The following is a 22,595-nucleotide window of genomic DNA, read 5'->3' as shown; positions in this document are numbered from 1 at the left end:
CCAGTTCACCACACCAAAGCTATATCTCAAGACAGGCACTGCAAGACTGTTTATGGCATTGATTTTGTTTTGGAATTGAGTTCAGTTTTTAAAATTGACTCGAGCCTGCTAATCTATTCTTTTTTATAATTGATTTCATTGCAGTATGTTTAATGTTATCGCTTTCAGATATCCCTAGATATTTATATAGAGCTTCGGCATTCAATTCCGTTATGGTTTCGCCCATTTTGAATTTCATGTCGCCAGTGCTGGTGGCTGTTCCACGTCGTATGGTAAGTTTTGAGCATTTATCCATGCCAAATGTCATTTTTATATCTTACAATAACTAATGAACAATTTACATTTCGGTATTCAGGTCCGCATCGGATTTCGCATGCAGTTTCAGATCATCCATGAACAAAAGGTGATGGATGAATCTTTTGACCTTCAGAGTTTTTTGCTTTTTTCATCACGTATCCTGTTTCATGTTTTCTCAGCAACTCACTGAGTGGAGCTAAGCTGAGGCAGACTAGAAGTAGCTAGAATGAGTCGCCTTGAAATATTCCATTGCGGATCTGAAGTGTACAGGGTACTATTTCACCTTGGTCATGTTTGATCAACATTTTGTATGCCAATTTTTCATCGAGTCTTCAATAAATCTAATGATGATCGGATTCATTTTGTACATACGCATTTGTTCAGTATCTATGTGTGAGGGACTGAGTCGGCAGCTTTTTTGTGGTCTATCCATGCCATGCTGAGGTTATAGTGTGTCCCCTCTTGCAGTTTTCAAAAATGGTTTTGTCAAGGAGCAGGTGATTCTTACAGCCAAGGGCGCCTTCCTTGCATCTTTTCTGCTCAGGCGGAAGAAGATATTCTAGTTGCTTGTAGCTTCGTTTTGCCATGATTTTGGTCAGTGTTTTGATCTGGTCAGGACCAGCTGCTTTCCAGTTCAGTGCACTTTTTAAGGCCTCCTTGATTTCTTGTTTTGCGATTTCTGACCATTGTTGTTCTGGTTTTGTAGGTGGTCAGTGTGGAGGTATTTTATCCAATTTGCATTTGAGTTGTGCTATTTTTTGGTTTCCCATATTTTCTTCCAAAATGATTCCACATCTGCAGTGGCCGTTGCGCTTTCGCGCATATTCTCATTTTTAAATCTTCTTGCAGCATTGCCACTTTTTTCTGTTGACTGCAGTTTTGTTTAGTGCTCCAGTTCTATTATTTTTACTTTATTTTTTACTTTGCGGGTAACATTACCTTTTTTTAGTTCTGAGAGTATCGCAACAGCACACCTTAGCTTTGCTATTTTTTTTTCAATTCTACGTTGCCAAGCTGGTTTAAGGCTTCCCCTTTTTTATTGACATGTCTTGGTCTTTGCAGTGCTTTTCTGAGATAACTGATGCAGTGCTATAAATGAGTTTGTTGATTGTTGTCAACTGCTGCAGTGCTAAAAATGAGGTTGTTGATTGTTGTTGGGACATCGCGGCCTTTCTCCATCTTTTTCATTTAGAATTACAGATAGTATGGTTTTTGTCAAGATTTTGTTTGCTACTGCAATATCAGTTTTCAGTTTCTTTGTAATTTGTATGTCAGGTAAATTCACTGTTATTTATATCCAATGTGGAGTTCATTTGGTCGATGATTTGATTTTTGATCTCCAATTCTAATTACGTGTCCATATCATCATCGTTAGGTGTTGTTGGTGGTGTTTTGTAATTCTACTTCTGTGATGTTCAGGTTGCCAAGTGGTGGTAGCGGAATCAGGTCATCTTGGCCGAATTGAAGCTCTAGTGCCTCAAAATTTGCTATGTTTTTGTTACAAACTTCGCTCTCGATTTCTGCGAGTTCTTGTTCTGATAATTTTGTGATTACACAGCGTCTCATAGTTGCCAGGGTATTGGCAGTCATGGTTGGAAAGTTGTTTGTCCTCTCTTTCCATTTTTGAAAAGTTCCTTCGGTTACTCCTGGCGAGTTTTCAAGTTTAGCTAGCAGTAACATCTCATTATTTCTTTATACCCTTCTTTACTCCATCTGTGTCTCTTCTTTTTGTTCATTTGCTGCAGAGCTGGTTTGTGAGCCACACTTCGATGCCGCACAGTCGCCATGTTGAGAAATATCTCCTCTATGGTGCTCTTCTTGTGTGTTCGGAGTTGACGAGTCCTCTTGCGTCATACGCTTGTTCCGACGGCGGATACGCCCAGGTGCGATATATCCCGATCGTTTGGCAGGCATCCACAGCAGTGGCGCGTCAGTTCAGGAGTTAGGTTGATTATTTAGGTTGAATATTTAGCCTTAATACAACCAAACTAGTAATAATAATATTAATATTACAATACACAACGCTGGTGCTTAAAGCCCATCTTACGGCTTTGTTCTCCACGACAAGATATATTTTACACATTTCGAGGCATTTCTTCATGTTCAAATTCTCTTGCACTCTCTCAGTCTCGTTATTTTCCAGGCTTTCGTCGGTTCTTTTGCCGTCGACTTTCAGCTCGATCCACTGTCATTTCTTGGCTTTTTTAGCCTTTTAAGTCAATGCGAGTGGATATGTATATAACAGGATAAGTGGATTTCGTGGCGAGGTTTCAATCCCTTCATTGGAAAAAAAATTGAGGAGTATTTATTTTAAACGACTGTTCACTAATTTGATGACACCGACAACTTTGAATCCATATTTTTATTTTTTTCCACAGACCCCAACAAAACGTCTTTAAACAGCAATAAAAATGAATTTTTACAGTAAGATATTTCATGTCAGAAGATTATTCTGATGTGAGTAATGAGGTTTTACCAGTTGTGGAGGAAAAATGCCTTATGCTTTCCCTAATTTAAAAACGAAATAAAAATTGTTATCCATCATCATCTTGCAAATTTAGAGGTGTCCCGGACCTCCAGGGGTCCGCGGACCCCCGGTTTAGAACCACTGCTTAACACTTCAAACACTTGTATAGCAGCCAACATTATTTCCAACGGTTCAACAATATCTCAAGCATTATAAAATCATGATTTTCAACACTCTTTGGAAATTTTTTATTGATCATCATGCTTGCATTTGACTAACACCAATACTATCTCTCATGTAACAGACCAATATTATCTCTCAGGTAACAGAAGGGTTGTCGACGTAAAGGCTTTGACAGGATATCGGCCAATTTAACAGCACTTGGTACATAACTAATTTGAATTCTATTACCATCAGGCTCATATTTGATAAAACCAAATTTTATTGCAATGTGTTTATTTGCTTGGTGGTTGACAGGATTCTTGCACATAGCAATAGCACTTTGATTATCTTCATATAGTGTGACTGGTCCATCAATCTTTCTTCCCATTTCTTCATGGAACTGACGAAACCAAGCAGTTTCTCGAGCGACAAGGTTCCACGCTAGAAATTCGGCTTCAGCAAGCAGTTGACTGGGCCGTCACGGTTTGTTTTTTATATCTCCATGCAATAGGACCATTGTTTTTCATTATTACGTATCCAGACGTTGACTTTCTGTCATTTCGATCTTCACCAAAATCAGCATCTGCATAATCCATGATTGAATTCGGCTAACGCTTGTAAGGTATCCCATAATCAACAGTTCCACGAATATATCGTAACAAATGATTTATCATCTGCCAATGGTACACAGTCGGATCACTGCTATATTGACCCAGTTTCGCCACAACAAACGCAATATCAGATCTGGTATAAAGTGCCAGATAGAGCAGACTTCCGTAGTGTGGTGTTAGTAATCATTGTTGATGTAATCATTACGCTGCCTTATATTGCACCCGCTGTCGTGGGTATGGTCATTCCTTAATTGCCGAGTTGCTGTTAGTTGTACGTCTCGCTAATATTAAAGTAGTATTGGACTCGGCGTTCTGCGTTCCTGGTCATTGGATATTGGGTCTAAGTCAGGACACGTAGATACATCAAACTTTGTATCAGTTGACTTCGACTTTTCTAGTTTTGCACCAGGACCCATCGGAGTAGATGTCGGTCGACAGTCAGACATTCGGAATCTTTCAAACACCAAATGAGCGAAACTATCTTACCCAATACATATGTAATCATATCCTTGCTTCAAACGCATTCCCAAAAAAAAAATGAGATACACCGTCAAATGAATAATTTCGCCATATCATGTTCCAATGGATCTACAAGTTATAAATGGGTCGGATACAGTTTGTTCGAATCCCATCCCAGTCAATTTCTCATGAAGAACTTGGTTCCAACAACGCGGTGATTGCTTCAACCCATGATTTGATTTCTTCAGCAAACACACCATATTCTCCTTCCCCTTTACTATAAATCCTTCAGGCTGTTTCATATACGCTGTTTCATTCAGTTTCTCATGGAAAAATGCAGTTTCAACATCCATGTGATGAATTTGCAAACTATTCTTATTCGCTATAGCAATGAAGACACGAAATGAGCTTGCATGCACCTGTGCAAACTTTTTCTCATAATCTCTTCCACATATTCGACTACTGTTTCCAAGTGCCACGAGACGTGCTTTCGCACGGTTCACATGTCCATTCTCGTCATACTTATATTTCAGTAACCATTTACATCCAAGTATCTTTGCATCAGCACGAGATTTGACCAACACTCACACTTTCAAATCATGCATTGATTTTGTATCTTCTCGCGCAGCTTCCCTCCATAAATCTCAATGCTCAGAGTGCAAGGCATTTTTCAGGCCTCTGGACTCTGTGCCAAGGGCAAACCAGTTGCTGGATGCGACAATATTGAGACTGAAAGTTTGGTGCCGCGGTACATTTCAAGCGGTGTTTTACAATCCAAAGCAGCAGTACTACTTCTGTTCGTCAAATAATTAGCGGTCATAATCGCTTCAGGCCATAGATGCGGTGGTACCTGCGATCCATGAATCATAACAATAGCTCATTCACATAGTACTCTATCAAGACGTTCAGCAACGCCGTATTCCTTTCTCTTTAAGCCAAGATTCATATTCATTACTGATATATTGGCCATCATTATCAGTACGAATGCATAGAACAGCGCATTTCTTTTTCGCTACATGGACGAAAATCAAGCACATACAAACTGTCCACGACACTGCCAGTAGCAACATTGAGCCCTGCATCTCTATAAAAAATGCGAATACCATCCGAATCAAAAGCGTCTTCATATTTGGGATTATCAACAGCGACACTCATGGAAAACTGTTGTTGATAAGTCGGAGACATAAGTGCGTTTTGGTAATCGGCAATACCAGTTCTCTCGCCATTTTCATACATCGCCATACGAAGGGTCCCAATTCCCTCAGCATATATGACTTTACCATCACATAATTCAATTCCCACACGAAAGGGTGTCACTTCAATAAACATCTCAGAAATGCAACTCATATTACTGGTCGCACCACTGCCACTGTTACAGATAACGGACAGTCTGTGTCGAGGCAGGAAAAGAAACGTAAACATCAGATATTGCTTACTCACACGAACGAAAGCCATCGCTATAACCACGATGCGGCATACCCAGGTTTCTACTTTCCATGGGTGAAACTATAGAATGTAAACAACTAAACATGGAATGGCAACAACCGATTTTGCAGCTTCGTTCCGCTTCGCTAAAGCTTTTACTCAGACTTATTTTACGGCAGCTACTGTAGGATTTACGGCAGCTACTGTAGGATTTCTGTCAATCCAAAAGTCGTCTTCCAGAGCTCAGAATTTACCGAATCTGGTCATGATCGAAAGCTACTGTCACACTGACGCCGAAAAGGTAAATGAAAATGTGATCAGTAGGGCAAGTTTTTGCGTCAGTTAAATCCTTGGAAAGTTGCATTTATTTTTGAAAGAAGTTGCAGAAGTTGCATTTTGACCACATTTTGCTCGGTTGACTAAAATAAAAAAGTCAATTTTCCGGCTCAGCTCCCAAAATACCCGTAAAAGTCTACTTCTGTGCTGATTTACGCTGTTTCAGTCGAATTTTGCCGTGTATTTCACCAGAATCGAAAATACTTTCATGAAAAATCGAGAAAGTTGCAAAAAGTTGCATGAAAAAAATGGATAAAAGTTGCACTATAACATTCCTTCAAACAGCTTGAAACAGCATTCTACATATCTTACGAGTATTTAGGAAGCTACCGGAAGCTGTAAAAAAAAGTTGCAAACGTTGCAAAAACTTGCCCTAGTGATCAGGCACTGAACCACTTAGAATTCGCCCGCCGAGTCTGACTTATCGGATTGTTCGAACAATCCGCAATTGGTCATTGTTTTGCGGTCATCCGATTGTTCTGAACAATGCGGATTTTAGATGTTTAGGGTGATTTTTCATTTAAAAGTATACGGAGCCTGACCATATTTTGATTGATATTTTCGGAATTAGTGCGACAGTAGCTTAATCTTCCAACGAATAACCCGGTTTACTTTGTATTTCGTTCACAAGATACGAACGCGTCACTTCGAAACTGGACGGTAAATGCTTTATCACTTCGAAAACCTGGTCACTACCACTAACGGCATGAACCATACAAGCCATTCTTTGAAACAGCAATTGACATTCTGGAATCTTTTCAATAACATTCGTATCCGTTGAAGTCGTTTCAGTGATAGAAACATCATCGAACTTTTCCAGATCCTCCCATATTTTCTTCGGATCACTATGATGCTCTTCCGGTAGCCTACAGCCGGCAACACAGAGCCATCAAGATTACGCAGTATTATTCCGGCGGCTCCAGTCTTCTTAGACCTGGATGCATTCTCTACGTCTTTTTCTGCAACGTATTTCCATAAATCGTGGGTTATTAATTCACCTTTAACTTGTATCTCCGACGTTGGCCAATTACACATTCTACCGCAATTCAACTTATCCATATTGTAGCAGATGACATCGTGACTGTTCAGCAGATTAGCAAGAGCGACATCGTGACTGTTCAGCAGATTAGCAAGAGCGCATAACCTATCATAAAATTCAGAATCTACAACATCTACCTGCGGCTTGAGATTCTTATTCCTAATATTTGACGAACACCAGTCCAGCACACACAGCAGTGTATATAACAGCGTACCCGTTCAAACAGCGAGCGAGGTCTTGAAACACTAAAACCGAACCACGAGGTAAGCACATTCGCCAGAAATTATACCCGGAATTATGACGGCACAACTCAACAATCAACATTCCTTAACACTTCAAACACTAGTGTGGTGATTCAGTTCATTTTGACCGCTAGTGGGTGTTTATACTGATTGCTTCTGATTACCTTCACGTCGGGGACTATTCATCTCATTCGTACTAGATGGGTGCGGTGTCGCTGTAGCTACGTTAACTATGTTTTATTGCCATGTTGTATTCAGATAGACTAGCTTACTTTTATGTTAATACATGCCTAGGAACCGAACCGATCGTATTGAGTTCTACCGAAGGGTACAACAATTTTATTAACATCAGTGGTTATCTCAACATGGCGTTGTCTCAAGAAAAGTACATATGTGTGCAAGTTTTGGAAGTGATGCCTAGCTCGGGAAGTGATGCCTAGCTCGGCTAACTCGCAGAAGTTATTCAATCATTGGGAGAAGATGTTTGGGTAATTTCTTAGTTGCCGCGCAGACTTCCGCTTTAAACTCGACGGCTCCCAATCGATCCACTTCTGACCCTCCGGCTGATGTGACTATTGATAAATTGGCTATTCTATAGGATACATATCGCAGGATGTGTTCGCACTTGTAGAACACCTCGTTACGTATGAGACGCTATGGCTATGAAAGCTCTACAACAGTGGTTCCCAACCTTTCTCGGTGGCAGGGCCAAATTTAGAATTTCAGAGTACGGCCGCGGCCGCACGAATACCAAGGCAATGAAAGGAACCCAAAATATGAAAATTGGCATTGTTCCGATCATTCGCTTGACGCCATTGGCCATTGTGTTGCCGCGCTCCCGTTGTTCAGAACAACCAACCTTTGCTGGCTATTTCGGAGTAGTTTTATTGCCCTGGCGAGATTTCAATTCGTATTTTTGGAATCAGTGCGACACTTGCTTTCGATAAACACCGACATATCAAATTATTAGGACGCTTGGGTCGCAAGCTATAGAACTACAAATTATGCTGCTTTTTGCCGGCTAAGCAGAACGCATCTCCACGTATTCAATCGTGAGTCACAGCACTTCGTCAGCCCCCCCCCCCCCAAAAAAAATAAACGTTTCTCTTGGGCCCCCCATAGGGTGATAAACAGGGCCCCCCATAGGGTGATAAACAGAACTTCGAAGCTCCAGACCTTCTCAGGTTAGATGGCTGTTTACCGCTATTTATCATCTAAATCGGGTGTCCGTTTTAGGCAGCTTTTCTCGACTAATCGCGCGAAGCGCGAAAAATATATAAAATTAATGATCGAATCGGTCAATATATTCGGGAATTGCATATATCTTGGTATCAATTTTTATCCTCTCTCTGCTCACGTAATCAGATTTGCCGGTTGAGCCGAGTGAGTTATGTTTGTGGCCGGTTGAGCCGAGTGAGTTATGTTTGAAAAGGTAGGACCACTCAATAATAATTTAACAGCTCCGGGCTACCTGTTGGCAGGAACGAAACAGCACTTCGTCAGGCCCCCCAAAACACTTAGGTCTTGAGCTCCCATAGGGCGATAAACCGCCCCCCCCCCCCGTGCCGTTGTTCGCTTCTGCCACGAAATCAGGATCCCCGCTTAGTGAGCCCGCGTGGAGCGCGAAAATTTTCGATAATTCAAAATAAAATAGGTCTATAAGATCGGCAATTGCATATATATTGCTATTAATTACTTGTCCTCTCTGCTCACGTGATCAGATTTACCGGTAGAGCTGAGTGAGGTGTCTTGCAAACTGTAGGGCCCGTAAATAATAATTGAACATATTCGGACGGGCGAACCCGTTGGTACGACTTCGTTACATGATGTTGTTTGTTATTTCGTGATCTCCAGTCTGCTATATCAAGAAATATAGAATCGCCCAAACATACCAAACTAAAAGATGCCCACGATTTCAAATTGGTAGTTCTTCACTGGCATATAATTTTTCCCTGCGGGATGGTAGACTATTTGTCTCGTGACGTTCAGATTGCCAAGACAGGAACATTCGGCGCATGTCATTTAGGAGCCTATGGTCAATTATGCCTATATGTACTTTGGATATACATAACGAAGTTTTCGGTCAGCGTAAGGGCAGTCATTTTCGTCCAAGGCTTTCTCGCTGCCGATCATTCTGACACGCTTCTTGGAGTCGCATGTTACATGGCCTAAAACTTTAGGGTGTCTTCGGGTGTCGTGGTGCGGTAATGGCCAACGCCGATATGCCTACTTCTATAAATCTATGCGTATTTTATCTTTGTCGAAGAGTACCGAATAATTAGGGTACTTAGAAACTTGAAATCGCGCGCAGCGCGAAAAATCTTTGAAAAAGTTGCATAAAATTTCATAAAATACTCCATAATTTACGCTAATTCACTAAATAATTTCGGCCCCCCTTCGAGCTCGCTCCCCCAATTGTAATCTATAATTTATGCTAATTCACTGAATAATTTCGGCCCCCCTTCGAGCTCGCTCCCCCCAATTGGGGGGCTTGGGATGCGGCAGTTACGGTCCTCTCAATACCTATATCTATAGGTACTGCCCCTTCAACTAGAAAGTTAGGGCACATTGCATTGAAACAGCAGTGACGTAATCTTAGCAGTCTACACACACTTTCCTGCAATCCTAATTGAAAACTCCAGACTCCAAGCCAAGCAAGAGTGTTTTATAAATATAATTTTTTTTCATAAATCGATTTCTCAATATTTTTGTGGGGGCCGCAAGAAGGCTAGCTGAGGGCCGCGGTTGGGAATCACTGCTCTAAAAGAAGAAGAATAACTTGATCTACTCCAGACACCTCTTAGCAACCTCTCGTCAGGTGCGTCATCGATTTTTCGCTAAAATTGCTAACTCTGGCTAAAAGATTGCATGTTCGCTGCTGTGAATTCCGACGAGCATCAGAAGGAAGTTGTTCGAGACACCGTGATTGCTGGCTTGCGTTCGCCTACAATTCGTCTTAGATTATTAGAGAACTGTGATATGACATTAGACCAGCGGTTCTCAACCTTTTTTGACACGCACCCCCCTTGGCGATGGTCAAAAAAATCGCGCCCCTGACCCCCTTACATTTATCGTCATGTCAAAAAGAGCACATCATCTAATACAGAGGTAGGCAACCTTCCTGTTAATCATGACCGCATTTCGATTACTTATGTAGCCTAAGACCGCATTCCAGGGCATAGCCGCAATGAATGATCAGGACGCAAAATACCTAGGGTTAACTGCATGTCCATTAGGGTTGTCCATAATTTGGAAAATCTCATAAAAGATGCGTATCCATGTCTCATTCTGTAGATTATTGATAAAAAAACGCTAATGAACCTGCAATAAGCTCATAGTAAAGTCGTTAACATTTGTCTAAATGCCTTTGGAAGTAGCTGCCGTAGAGTGGGCGTGTTAGCGACCATAGAACGGCGAGAAGACTAGTAATCACGAAATCACGTCTCTTGATTGGTTATTCAGCTATGCTTGAATGATCACGACCACAGCGGCTTGCTGATTATGTGCTTCTATTAGTCCAATTAGATCTCTAACGGCAATGATTATGTAAGCGCATTGTACATTGGAGATTTAACAATAAAATGAGACATCTGGTCATTGAATGTTTTAGTGTTAAAACTATAAGTAACGATAGGTTTAGAGCAACATGGCCTCTTACATGCATGACAGATGTGAAATAGCGAATGATTATGAACTTAAAGAACTAAGTATAGATCCAAGAAATACCTATATGATATGCTTGAGATTACGCCAAGTGGTCCTGCTTTTCTGGGTGCAGGTAAGAAGACATATTAGACAACACCAAACCGGTGCAGCATAACATGTGAGATGGATGCTGGACTCAATCCTGTATGCTCAGAAGATATGTGGGCCGACCAGGTAGCTTACATTGGTTTTCTGAAGAAGAGTGTAACTACCACACCGCTTCAATCCATCCTTTTATGTTCATGTCTGGTTTGATTCAAGCATTAGTCGGGATGCAGCCGGTAATGATCTAACATTCATTAAGGGCATGCTAAGCAATGCAAGCAAACTGTCTTTTTGTTGGTCCCACCAGCACAGTCTGTGCTTATCTTTAGACCTTTGCCCGGCATCATTGAGGACTTTGACAGCACTTGCGGGTATGATTCATTATGCTGCAAGAATCTGACAAGTGCCAAGCATAAATGACTGATTCATCCAGCCCTTACAGCATTCAAGACTTCAATTATGTACCACGACAACAGCCTAATAAGATCAGACAAAGTAGTGCCAATGTCAAGCTTTATATTTGTATTCAATGATGGTACATCCCCTCTGAAACTAGAAATTCGTTTGCCACTTGCATAAGCGCCTTTGCAGTATTTTTCCGCGTGTTTTTGTGCTTTCCATCAATGTAATCAAGGCATACAGGCTACAACGGTTACCTTCACAATAAGCCATCCAGTCATGTATTTGAAGATATTGTGAAGCAGCTTTTCTTATAGTTCATCATGTATTTCGCATCTCAACATGTTCTGAATGAATCCTAAATCATCAGTTGCGGACCAACCTATAATGCACTTACAGAATCACCGCCGTCAGCCGACTCCTTGACCAGCTGATCAACAAGCCGCCAGCGTCGTGATCATTGAAGCATAGCAGATTAGCCAAGATATATATTTCATCGTGCACGTGCAGTAGCAGGATGCAATCAGTCGTGGAATGTTTCATCCATCACGCTTCACTGATCGGTTTACCGTTTTGCTGTATTGGTACCACTATCGAGTGTTTTTACTCGTCAGGGCACCATCTGTTCACCCACGCATTATTTATCACTGCGAGGACGGTCTCTCTACTTTTTGCATTCGTGTTAGTGAACATCTGATGGCATATCATGTCGGCGCCGGGTGATGTCGATATACGTTTTTCTATTACCGTCAGCAACTCGGTCATGTTGAACTCTGTATTAAACATTCTCGCGGTTGTTGTAGTATCGGTTGTATATGATCTATTGCGAATGTAGTTCTGGTAGATCTAAATTCGTCGTCCAGGTTTCCATCACTACTAACACTGTAGAATTACTTGGCCGACTCGTTTGCTTTGTCAATTTCATCGGTTATCACCCTGTCGCCTGCTTTTAAATGATGTATTTGGTTCGAAGAACGTGATCCGGACATGGATTTCACTACGCGCCACACTTTTGATATGTTAGAATTGCTATTGAATCACAAAAATCTCGCCAATGAGACTGTTTTGCTTCCAAGATTGCTTTTCTCTCTGCTGCCTATTTTTTTTTTGAAAATTACGTCATCGTTCTCTCGAAACGTTCTTTTCATTTTCTGCTATGCTGCTCGCTTGAGACGCATGTATCTGGCACACGTTGTGTTCCGCCAAGGAACCGACAGTTTTCTGTTAATCGGTTTACTGGTAGTGATATTAGAACAAGCAGCCTTTAAGATAGCTTCGGTCTTTTTTTCCGCCGCCAAATAGTGGTGGGTTTGATCAATGTTTTCCAGATTCCTTGAACAATCATGTTGGAACTGTTTCCAATCTGTTTTTCTCGGGGACCATGAGCTATAGTGACTTACGGTCGAGTGTTCATAATGTGCTAGCTTCGTGAGTACTGAATAGTGGTCGCTCCCGAACAAGTGGTCCGTTACATCAGATTGCACGAGATGACAAGTCCAAAAGTGATGCTTGACCCATTGTTGGATGAGAAATTGTTACACGCTCATATTTATGACTACCAGGTTTTTCGAACCAACCAGATGTAATCGGTGTGATGCGCCTCGCCCCCCACAGCGGTTGATGAGCGTTCGTATCACCAATAATAATACTGCTAGAATCAAGGTGCATAAAGCAGCGTTCCATGCTAGAGCGTGATATGCGTCTGTTCGGAGGAATGTATAAATTCATAATTCTGATTCCTCCGATCTCTACAATTAGAGATTCAATCGGCGACACATCGTCAAAGGGTATCTCCATATATGGTAATTGACGTTTTATAAATAAACAAAGACGTCATATGGTAATTGACGTTTTATAAATAAACAAACGCCGCCTACATGAATGTCTCGGTCCTTCTGATCAGCACATAGCCATGAATCGTAGGGTTGTATCTAGGAACAAGATGCGTTTCCTGAATGGCTATCACGTCTGGTTTCGTTACCTAATCCCTTGAAAAAAATTTCAATTCGTTCAACATTCTGTAAATACCTCTACAATTCCACTGGATGAAATATAAAGGCATCTTGATTACTTATCACCCGTCTCCATATGTTGACTATTTTCACCTGAATGATCCTTTGGAGCCCATTTTTTGCCCTTTTCACGATTGCGCAGTTTTTTTTGTCGCTGTATGAGAAACTTGTATCTGGTATCAACAGATGTATCAACAGATAAGTCTAATACAGTAGCTTGTTCGGTTTCTCTTGGTATAGGAATAATTGCACCGGAATAATTGCACCGAGATTGATTCCCGCGGATTCCTCAACAATGGATTCAATGCATAACTCCTTTCCAGCCTCGAGGGCGAATAATATATTTTTTATGAATTTGGCAGTGAAAGTGAAAAAAATGCTTTGGTCAGGATTGTAATATGACTTCCATCAGTTGAAGCGTGTTGCGTGTGTATTTGTCGGAATTTCCGTGGTAGTTTTGTTGTTCGCCTCCATGCCGTATCAGTGGTAGGATATCGTGCTTGACCTTCTTGTGTCGTGACTTGTTGCTGCACGCCACTGTATCCCTGACTCTATGACGCATTTGTCGAGCTGTCCAATAATCGAATTTGGAATTTGCCATAATGGACTGGATCGTACTCTCCTCTTTATATCCAGGACATCCTTCCTAACCCGCAGAGTGCGGTAGTTTGCAGTTGACACAAAAGGAGCTCTGATTATCGAAGTTTTCGTAAGCGTGGTCTTTGCCACATTTCGTGCACCTCTTCCTTCCGCGGCAATATTTTGCTTTATGTCCGAATCTATTACATTCAAAGCAGCGTGTCGGCGGTGGATTATAGATCCTTGTTCTAAACTGCACAAATCCGATTCCAAGTACTGTCGGTAAGATAGTAGAAGCTAAGCAAAGCAGTACTGATGTACTCATCTTGATTCCAGCATTCGAACTCATCTTGATTCCAGCATTCGAGCGATAGCTGAGTCTACGCACATAGCTAACATGTTGATTGGCGAGAGATTGCTTAATTTTCACGTCAGTAAGATCATGAGGCATATCCGCAGCATACCTCGCTAGGCTTGGTTTTGAAAAACCTCGATCGGGTTTTCTTTAGTACGAAGATCAGTACAACTATATACTAGACAGCCGGTTTCAAAGGATTAACTCTTCAAACCATGGTGTGGTGAGGTGATTCAGTTCCTTTTAACCATTAGTGGGTGTTTATACTGATTGCTTCTGATTGCCTTCACATCGGGACTATTACACTATGGCATCCTCTGTTGGGGGGCTGCCAGTAAAACTGCACTCAAGCCACTGCAAAAACTACAACATAAAGTACTCCAAATCATAGCTAGGGCCCCAACGGGGCCTGGCTGCCCATCGAACAAGTCGCTGCTGAAGAGATTCGGCGTCCTAAACATAGAAGATATGCGGAAACTAGAAATCGCCAAGTTTATGTATCAGTTCCACTGCGGTCGTTGCCCCGAATATTTCAATAACTTCTTTACCTCGGAATCAAAAGCGCACAAGTACAACACACGCGCGTCCACGTCGTCCAAATACCATATGATCGACCGAAAAGATCATCGCTCTATCAAATATGCCGGATCTGATGTGTGGAACAGTATCCCGCCGGCCATCCGACAGTCGACGAGAATGTCCACATTCAAGTCGAAATACAAGCAACTACTACTAAATAAATACAGTCCATCCTCAAGATTACCGGACCACGACTGACCTATCGATCTCGCTTCCCATGACTATCGATCTCGCTTCCCATGACATGCCGCCCTATTTCTTGTCGCTTTCTTTTTCTATACTATCTTCTTTACTTTCATTCAGTGTGCATGCCTCCTCTTTACATCGCCTAGGCCAAGGTGGGTGTCAGATTCCATAGGCTACTCCTTGTCGCTTCGACATCTTCCTGTCTCTTCATTGTATCGCATTTTTTGTGGTATATTGAACTGATAAAATTGCTAATAAACCAATGATGATGATGATGATATTAATCTCATTCGTACTAGTTGGGTGTGGTGTCGCTTCTTTTCGCTGTACCTACGTTAACTCTGTTTATTGCCATGGTATTCGGATACACTAGCTTACTTTTATGTTAATCAAAGCCCAGCAACCAGTCGTATTGAGTGCTATCGAAGGGTACAGCAGCAGACATAGCAGACACCATTATTTACAGCAGTCTAACAATGTCTCAAGCATTATAACACAATCATTTTCAACAACACACACAAACAAAGAATCCATCGTCATTGATGCAAGTGGCGTTGAAATGACCATTATTATTATTGTTGAAACATTCAGTGATATCTGAAGAAATCATGGTACGGAAATAAGTATATATTCTATATCAGTGGTTCCCAACCCTTTGGTGTTCAATCCCCGCTTCAGTTTTTTTCCCAGTCTTTATTCGCAACTACCCAAAACTAACGCCGTACGGTATTTCCTTTTAACTTCTGTCATTACAGATCTGCTATTTGCTTGTCCTAGTACACAAGACACTCAACCACAGACGAAAGCCCTGGTACACAAGACACTCAACCACAGAAGAACGAAAGACATATGCCTATAACTGCAACATTAAAGGTATTGTTAACCGATACCGGTACCCTAAAAAATTGGCGAAAGCGTTATATCACGTCAAACTGGACGTGGTGAATGCGCATGTAACGACATGATGTGTTATCCAGAGTTGAAATGAGTTATTGTTAACAACACGCAATATATTTTCGATACATCCTATCCAGACCAGATAACTGGAAGTGGTAACTGCTCGTTTGTCTCGGAAAATATGTAGACTATATAAGGTATGTAGACTATATAAGGTTTACCAAATGCGTCTATTCCCCAGCAGAATTCCGCTCAGGTTGGGGACCACTGTCCTATATACTTGAAAAGGCCATCAATGATACCTGCACAAGATTTCCCATTTCCCGAAAAGCCACTGTCGCATTCACAAATGTAAGACCCTTCCTCATTGGAACATGTTGCATTGGAGTGGCAATCGTGAGAATCTTCCACGCATTCGTCAATGTCGGTACACGATTTACCGTCCCCGGCATAACCAGTATCGCACTCGCAACTGAAAGAGCCGTCGTTGTTGCTACAAGTTGCGTTGTAGTGGCATGTATGAAGTCCTTCAGAACATTCGTCTACATCTAAAAGAAGTGGAGAAGTTTATGGTGAATATTAAGAGTCTGAATTTCAGACATTGAAATACCAAGTATTCCATTAAATACATTTAAATAATATTATTTTGTTGGTTCGGTTCGAAAAAACCGTCTACGTCTTGAATAATTTACCATCACACAATTCTCCATTTCCGGTGAATCCGAGGTTACATCGACAAACGAAAAATCCATCGTCATTGATGCAGGTGGCATTCGAATGGCAATTGTGTAAATTATTGGAACATTCATTGACATCTGATGAAATCAGGATACGCAATAAAATATATAGAACAAACACGACAATGGTGTATTATGAGACCTGTACAAGATTTCCCATTTCCAGAATAGCCACCGTCGCATTCACAGATGTAAGAACCTTCATCATTGGAACATGTTGCATTGAAATGGCAATCGTGAAACTCTTCCACGCATTCGTCAATGTCGGTACACGATTTACCATCCCCGGCATAACCAGTATCGCACTCACAACTGAATGAGCCGTCGTTGTTGCTACAAGTTGCGTTGTAGTGGCATGCATGAAGTCCTTCAGAACATTCGTCTACATCTAAAAGAAGTCGAGAAATATATACTAAATATTCAGACATTCAAATACTACAGATTCCATTAAATACATTAAAACAAAACATTGAACAATATTTTGTTGGTTTGTTATGAAAAAACGTCGATGTCTTGAAAAATTTACCATCACACAATTCTCCAGTTCCGGTGAATCCTAGGTCACATCGACAAACGAAAAATCCATCTTCGTTGATGCAGGAGGCATTCGAATGACAATTATGTATATTGTTGGAACATTCATTGATATCTGAACAAATACGGATACCGAATGAAAATATTCCATGTAATTTAATGGTCATTCATGAGACCTGTACAAGATTTCCCATTTCCAGAATAGCCACTGTCGCATTCACAGATGTAAGATCCTTCATCATTGGAACATGTTGCATTGCAATGGCAATCGTGAAACTCTTCCACGCATTCGTCAATGTCGGTACACGATTTGCCATCCCCGGCATAACCAGTATCACACTCGCAACTGAAAGAGCCGTCGTTGTTGCTACAAGTTGCGTTGTAGTGGCATGTATGAAGTCCTTCAGAACATTCGTCTACATCTAAAAGAAGTCGAGAAATATATACTAAATATTCAGACATTCAAATACCACAGATTCCATTAAATACATTAAAACAAAACATTGAACAATATTTTGTTGGTTTGTTATGAAAAAACGTCGATGTCTTGAAAAATTTACCATCACACAATTCTCCAGTTCCGGTGAATCCGAGGTCACATCGACAAACGAAAAATCCATCTTCGTTGATGCAGGAGGCATTCGAATGACAATTATGTATATTGTTGGAACATTCATTGATATCTGAACAAATACGGATACGGAATGAAAATATTCCATGTAATTTAACGGTCATTCATGAGACCTGTACAAGATTTCCCATTTCCAGAATAGCCACTGTCGCATTCACAGATGTAAGATCCTTCATCATTGGAACATGTTGCATTGAAATGGCAATCGTGAAACTCTTCCACGCATTCGTCAATGTCGGTACACGATTTACCATCCCCGGCATAACCAGTATCACACTCGCAACTGAAAGAGCCGTCGTTGTTGCTACAAGTTGCGTTGTAGTGGCATGTATGAAGTCCTTCAGAACATTCGTCTACATCTAAAAGAAGTCGAGAAATATATACTAAATGTTAAGACATTCAAATACCACAGATTCCATTAAATACATTAAAACAAAACATTGAACAATATTTTGTTGGTTTGTTATGAAAAAACGGCGATGTCTTGAAAAATTTACCATCACACAATTCTCCAGTTCCGTAGAATCCGAGGTCACATCGACAAACGAAAAATCCATCTTCGTTGATGCAGGAGGCATTCGAATGACAATTATGTATATTGTTGGAACATTCATTGATATCTGAACAAATACGGATACGGAATGAAAATATTCCATGTAATTTAATGGTCATTTATGAGACCTGTACAAGATTTCCCATTTCCAGAATAGCCACTGTCGCATTCACAGATGTAAGATCCTTCATCATTGGAACATGTTGCATTGAAATGGCAACCGTGAAACTCTTCCACGCATTCGTCAATATCGGTACACGATTTACCATCCCCGGCATAACCAGTATCACACTCGCAACTGAAAGAGCCGTCGTTGTTGCTACAAGTTGCGTTGTAGTGGCATGTATGAAGTCCTTCAGAACATTCGTCTACATCTAAAAGAAGTCGAGAAATATATACTAAATATTCAGACATTCAAATACCACAGATTCCATTAAATACATTAAAACAAAACATTGAACAATATTTTGTTGGTTTGTTATGAAAAAACGTCGATGTCTTGAAAAATTTACCATCACACAATTCTCCAGTTCCGGTGAATCCGAGGTCACATCGACAAACGAAAAATCCATCTTCGTTGATGCAGGAGGCATTCGAATGACAATTATGTATATTGTTGGAACATTCATTGGTTTCTGAACAAATACGGATACGGAATGAAAATATTCCATGTAATTTAATGGTCATTTATGAGACCTGTACAAGATTTCCCATTTCCAGAATAGCCACTGTCGCATTCACAGATGTAAGATCCTTCATCATTGGAACATGTTGCATTGAAATGGCAATCGTAAAACTCTTCCACGCATTCGTCAATGTCGGTACACGATTTACCATCCCCGGCATAACCGGTATCGCACTCGCAACTGAAAGAGCCGTCGTTGTTGCTACAAGTTGCGTTGTAGTGGCATGTATGAAGTCCTTCAGAACATTCGTCTACATCTAAAAGAAGTCGAGAAATATATACTAAATATTCAAACATTCAAATACCACAGATTCCATTAAATACATTAAAACAAAACATTGAACAATATTTTGTTGGTTTGTTATGAAAAAACGTCGATGTCTTGAAAAATTTACCATCACACAATTCTCCATTTCCGGTGAATCCGAGGTTACATCGACAAACGAAAAATCCATCGTCGTTGATGCAGGTGGCATTCGAATGGCAATTGTGTAAATTATTGGAACATTCATTGATATCTGAACAAATACGGATACGGAATGAAAATATTCCATGTAATATAATGGTCATTTATGAGACCTGTACAAGATTTCCCATTTCCAGAATAGCCACTGTCGCATTCACAGATGTAAGATCCTTCATAATTGGAACATGTTGCATTGAAATGGCAATCGTGAATCTCTTCCACGCATTCGTCAATGTCGGTACACGATTTGCCATCCCCGGCATAACCAGTATCACACTCGCAACTGAAAGAGCCGTCGTTGTTGCTACAAGTTGCGTTGTAGTGGCATGTATGAAGTCCTTCAGAACATTCGTCTACATCTAAAAGAAGTCGAGTAATATATACTAAATATTCAGACATTCAAATACCACAGATTCCATTAAATAAATTAAAACAAAACATTGAACAATATTTTGTTGGTTTGTTATGAAAAAACGTCGATGTCTTGAAAAATTTACCATCACACAATTCTCCAGTTCCATAGAATCCGAGGTCACATCGACAAACGAAAAATCCATCTTCGTTGATGCAGGAGGCATTCGAATGACAATTATGTATATTGTTGGAACATTCATTGATATCTGAACAAATACGGACAAGGAATGAAAATATTCCATGTAATTTAATGGTCATTTATGAGACCTGTACAAGATTTCCCATTTCCAGAATAGCCACTGTCGCATTCACAGATGTAAGATCCTTCATCATTGGAACACGTTGCATTGAAATGGCAATCGTGAAACTCTTCCACGCATTCGTCAATGTCGGTACACGATTTACCATCCCCGGCATAACCAGTATCACACTCGCAACTGAAAGTGCCGTCGTTGTTGCTACAAGTTGCGTTATAGTGGCATGTATGAAGTCCTTCAGAACATTCGTCTACATCTAAAAGAAGTGGAGAAGTTTATGGTGAATATTAAGAGTCTGAATTTCAGACATTGAAATACCAAGTATTCCATTAAATACATTTAAATAATATTATTTTGTTGGTTCGGTTCGAAAAAACCGTCTACGTGTTGGATAATTTACCATCACACAATTCTCCATTTCCGGTGAATCCGAGGTTACATCGACAAACGAAAAATCCATCGTCGTTGATGCAGTTGGCATTCGAATGGCAATTGTGTAAATTATTGGAACATTCATTGACATCTGATGAAATCAGGATACGCAATGAAATATATAGAACAAATACGACAATGGTGATTTATGAGACCTGTACAAGATTTCCCATTTCCAGAATAGCCACCGTCGCATTCACAGATGTAAGAACCTTCATCATTGGAACATGTTGCATTGAAATGGCAATCGTGAAACTCTTCCACGCATTCGTCAATGTCGGTACACGATTTACCATCCCCGGCATAACCAGTATCACACTCGCAACTGAAAGAGCCGTCGTTGTTGCTACAAGTTGCGTTGTAGTGGCATGTATGAAGTCCTTCAGAACATTCGTCTACATCTAAAAGAAGTCGAGAAATATATACTAAATATTCAGACATTCAAATGCCACAGATTCCATTAAATACATTAAAACAAAACATTGAACAATATTTTGTTGGTTTGTTATGAAAAAACGTCGATGTCTTGAAAAATTTACCATCACACAATTCTCCAGTTCCGTAGAATCCGGGGTCACATCGACAAACGAAAAATCCATCTTCGTTGATGCAGGAGGCATTCAAATGACAATTATGTATATTGTTGGAACATTCATTGGTATCTGAACAAATACGGATACGGAATGAAAATATTCCATGTAATTTAATGGTCATTTATGAGACCTGTACAAGATTTCCCATTTCCAGAATAGCCACTGTCGCATTCACAGATGTAAGATCCTTCATCATTGGAACATGTTGCATTGAAATGGCAATCGTGAAACTCTTCCACGCATTCGTCAATGTCGGTACACGATTTACCATCCCCGGCATAACCGGTATCGCACTCGCAACTGAAGGAGCCGTCGTTGTTGCTACAAGTTGCGTTGTAGTGGCATGTATGAAGTCCTTCAGAACATTCGTCTACATCTAAAAGAAGTCGAGAAATATATACTAAATATTCAAACATTCAAATACCACAGATTCCATTAAATACATTAAAACAAAACATTGAACAATATTTTGTTGGTTTGTTATGAAAAAACGTCGATGTCTTGAAAAATTTACCATCACACAATTCTCCAGTTCCGGTGAATCCGAGGTTACATCGACAAACGAAAAATCCATCTTCGTTGATGCAAGTGGCATTCGAATGACAGTTGTGTAAATTATTGGAACATTCATTGACATCTGATGAAATCAGGATACGCAATGAAATATATAGAATAAATACGACAATGGTCTGTTATAACACCTGTACATGACATCCCATTTCCTGAATAGCCACTGTCGCATTCACAAATGTAAGAACCTTCATCATTGGAACATGTTGCATTGAAATGGCAATCGTGAAACTCTTCCACGCATTCGTCAATGTCGGTACACGATTTACCATCCCCGGCATAACCAGTATCGCACTCGCAACTGAAAGAGCCGTCGTTGTTGCTACAAGTTGCGTTGTAGTGGCATGTATGAAGTCCTTCAGAACATTCCTCTACATCTAAAAGAATTCGAGAAGTATATGGTGAATATTAAGAGTCTGAATTTCAGACATTGAAATACCAAGTATTCCATTAAATACATCCCCGGCATAACCAGTATCACACTCGCAACTGAAAGAGCCGTCGTTGTTGCTACAAGTTGCGTTATAGTGGCATGTATGAAGTCCTTCAGAACATTCGTCTACATCTAAAGTAAGTCGAGAAGTATATGGTGAATATTAAGAGTCTGAATTTCAGACATTGAAATACCAAGTATTCCATTAAATACATTTAAATAATATTAATATTTTGTTGGTTTGGTTCGAAGAAACCGTTGACGTCTTGGATAATTTACCATCACACAATTCTCCATTTCCGGTGAATCCGAGGTTACATCGACAAACGAAAAATCCATCGTCGTTGATGCAAGTGGCATTCGAATGACAGTTGTGTAAATTATTGGAACATTCATTGACATCTGATGAAATCAGGATACGCAATGAAATATATAGAATAAATACGACAATGGTCTGTTATAACACCTGTACATGACATCCCATTTCCTGAATAG

At 40.4% G+C, this 22,595-nt stretch overlaps 1 protein-coding gene across 1 annotated transcript in view; it reads right to left on the bottom strand.

Moving 5' to 3' along the window:
* LOC145435019 (uncharacterized) overlaps nucleotides 1-16,338 on the bottom strand; it is a 59,377-nt gene extending 43,039 nt beyond the window's left edge. Inside the window, exon 1 of the mRNA XM_080312284.1 lies at nucleotides 16,098-16,338. The gene's annotated coding sequence lies outside the window, so the exon portion shown is untranslated. The remainder of the gene's footprint in view (nucleotides 1-16,097) is intronic.
* Between the last annotated feature and the right edge of the window lie 6,257 nt (nucleotides 16,339-22,595).

This window comes from Botryllus schlosseri, chromosome 3 (genome assembly GCF_051294905.1).
Source record: "Botryllus schlosseri isolate E-star chromosome 3, Bs_hap1, whole genome shotgun sequence".
Taxonomy (NCBI): Eukaryota; Metazoa; Chordata; class Ascidiacea; order Stolidobranchia; family Styelidae; genus Botryllus; species Botryllus schlosseri.
The sequence above is the reverse complement of the archived record's forward strand: the minus strand, read 5'-3'. Positions and strand labels throughout refer to the sequence as shown.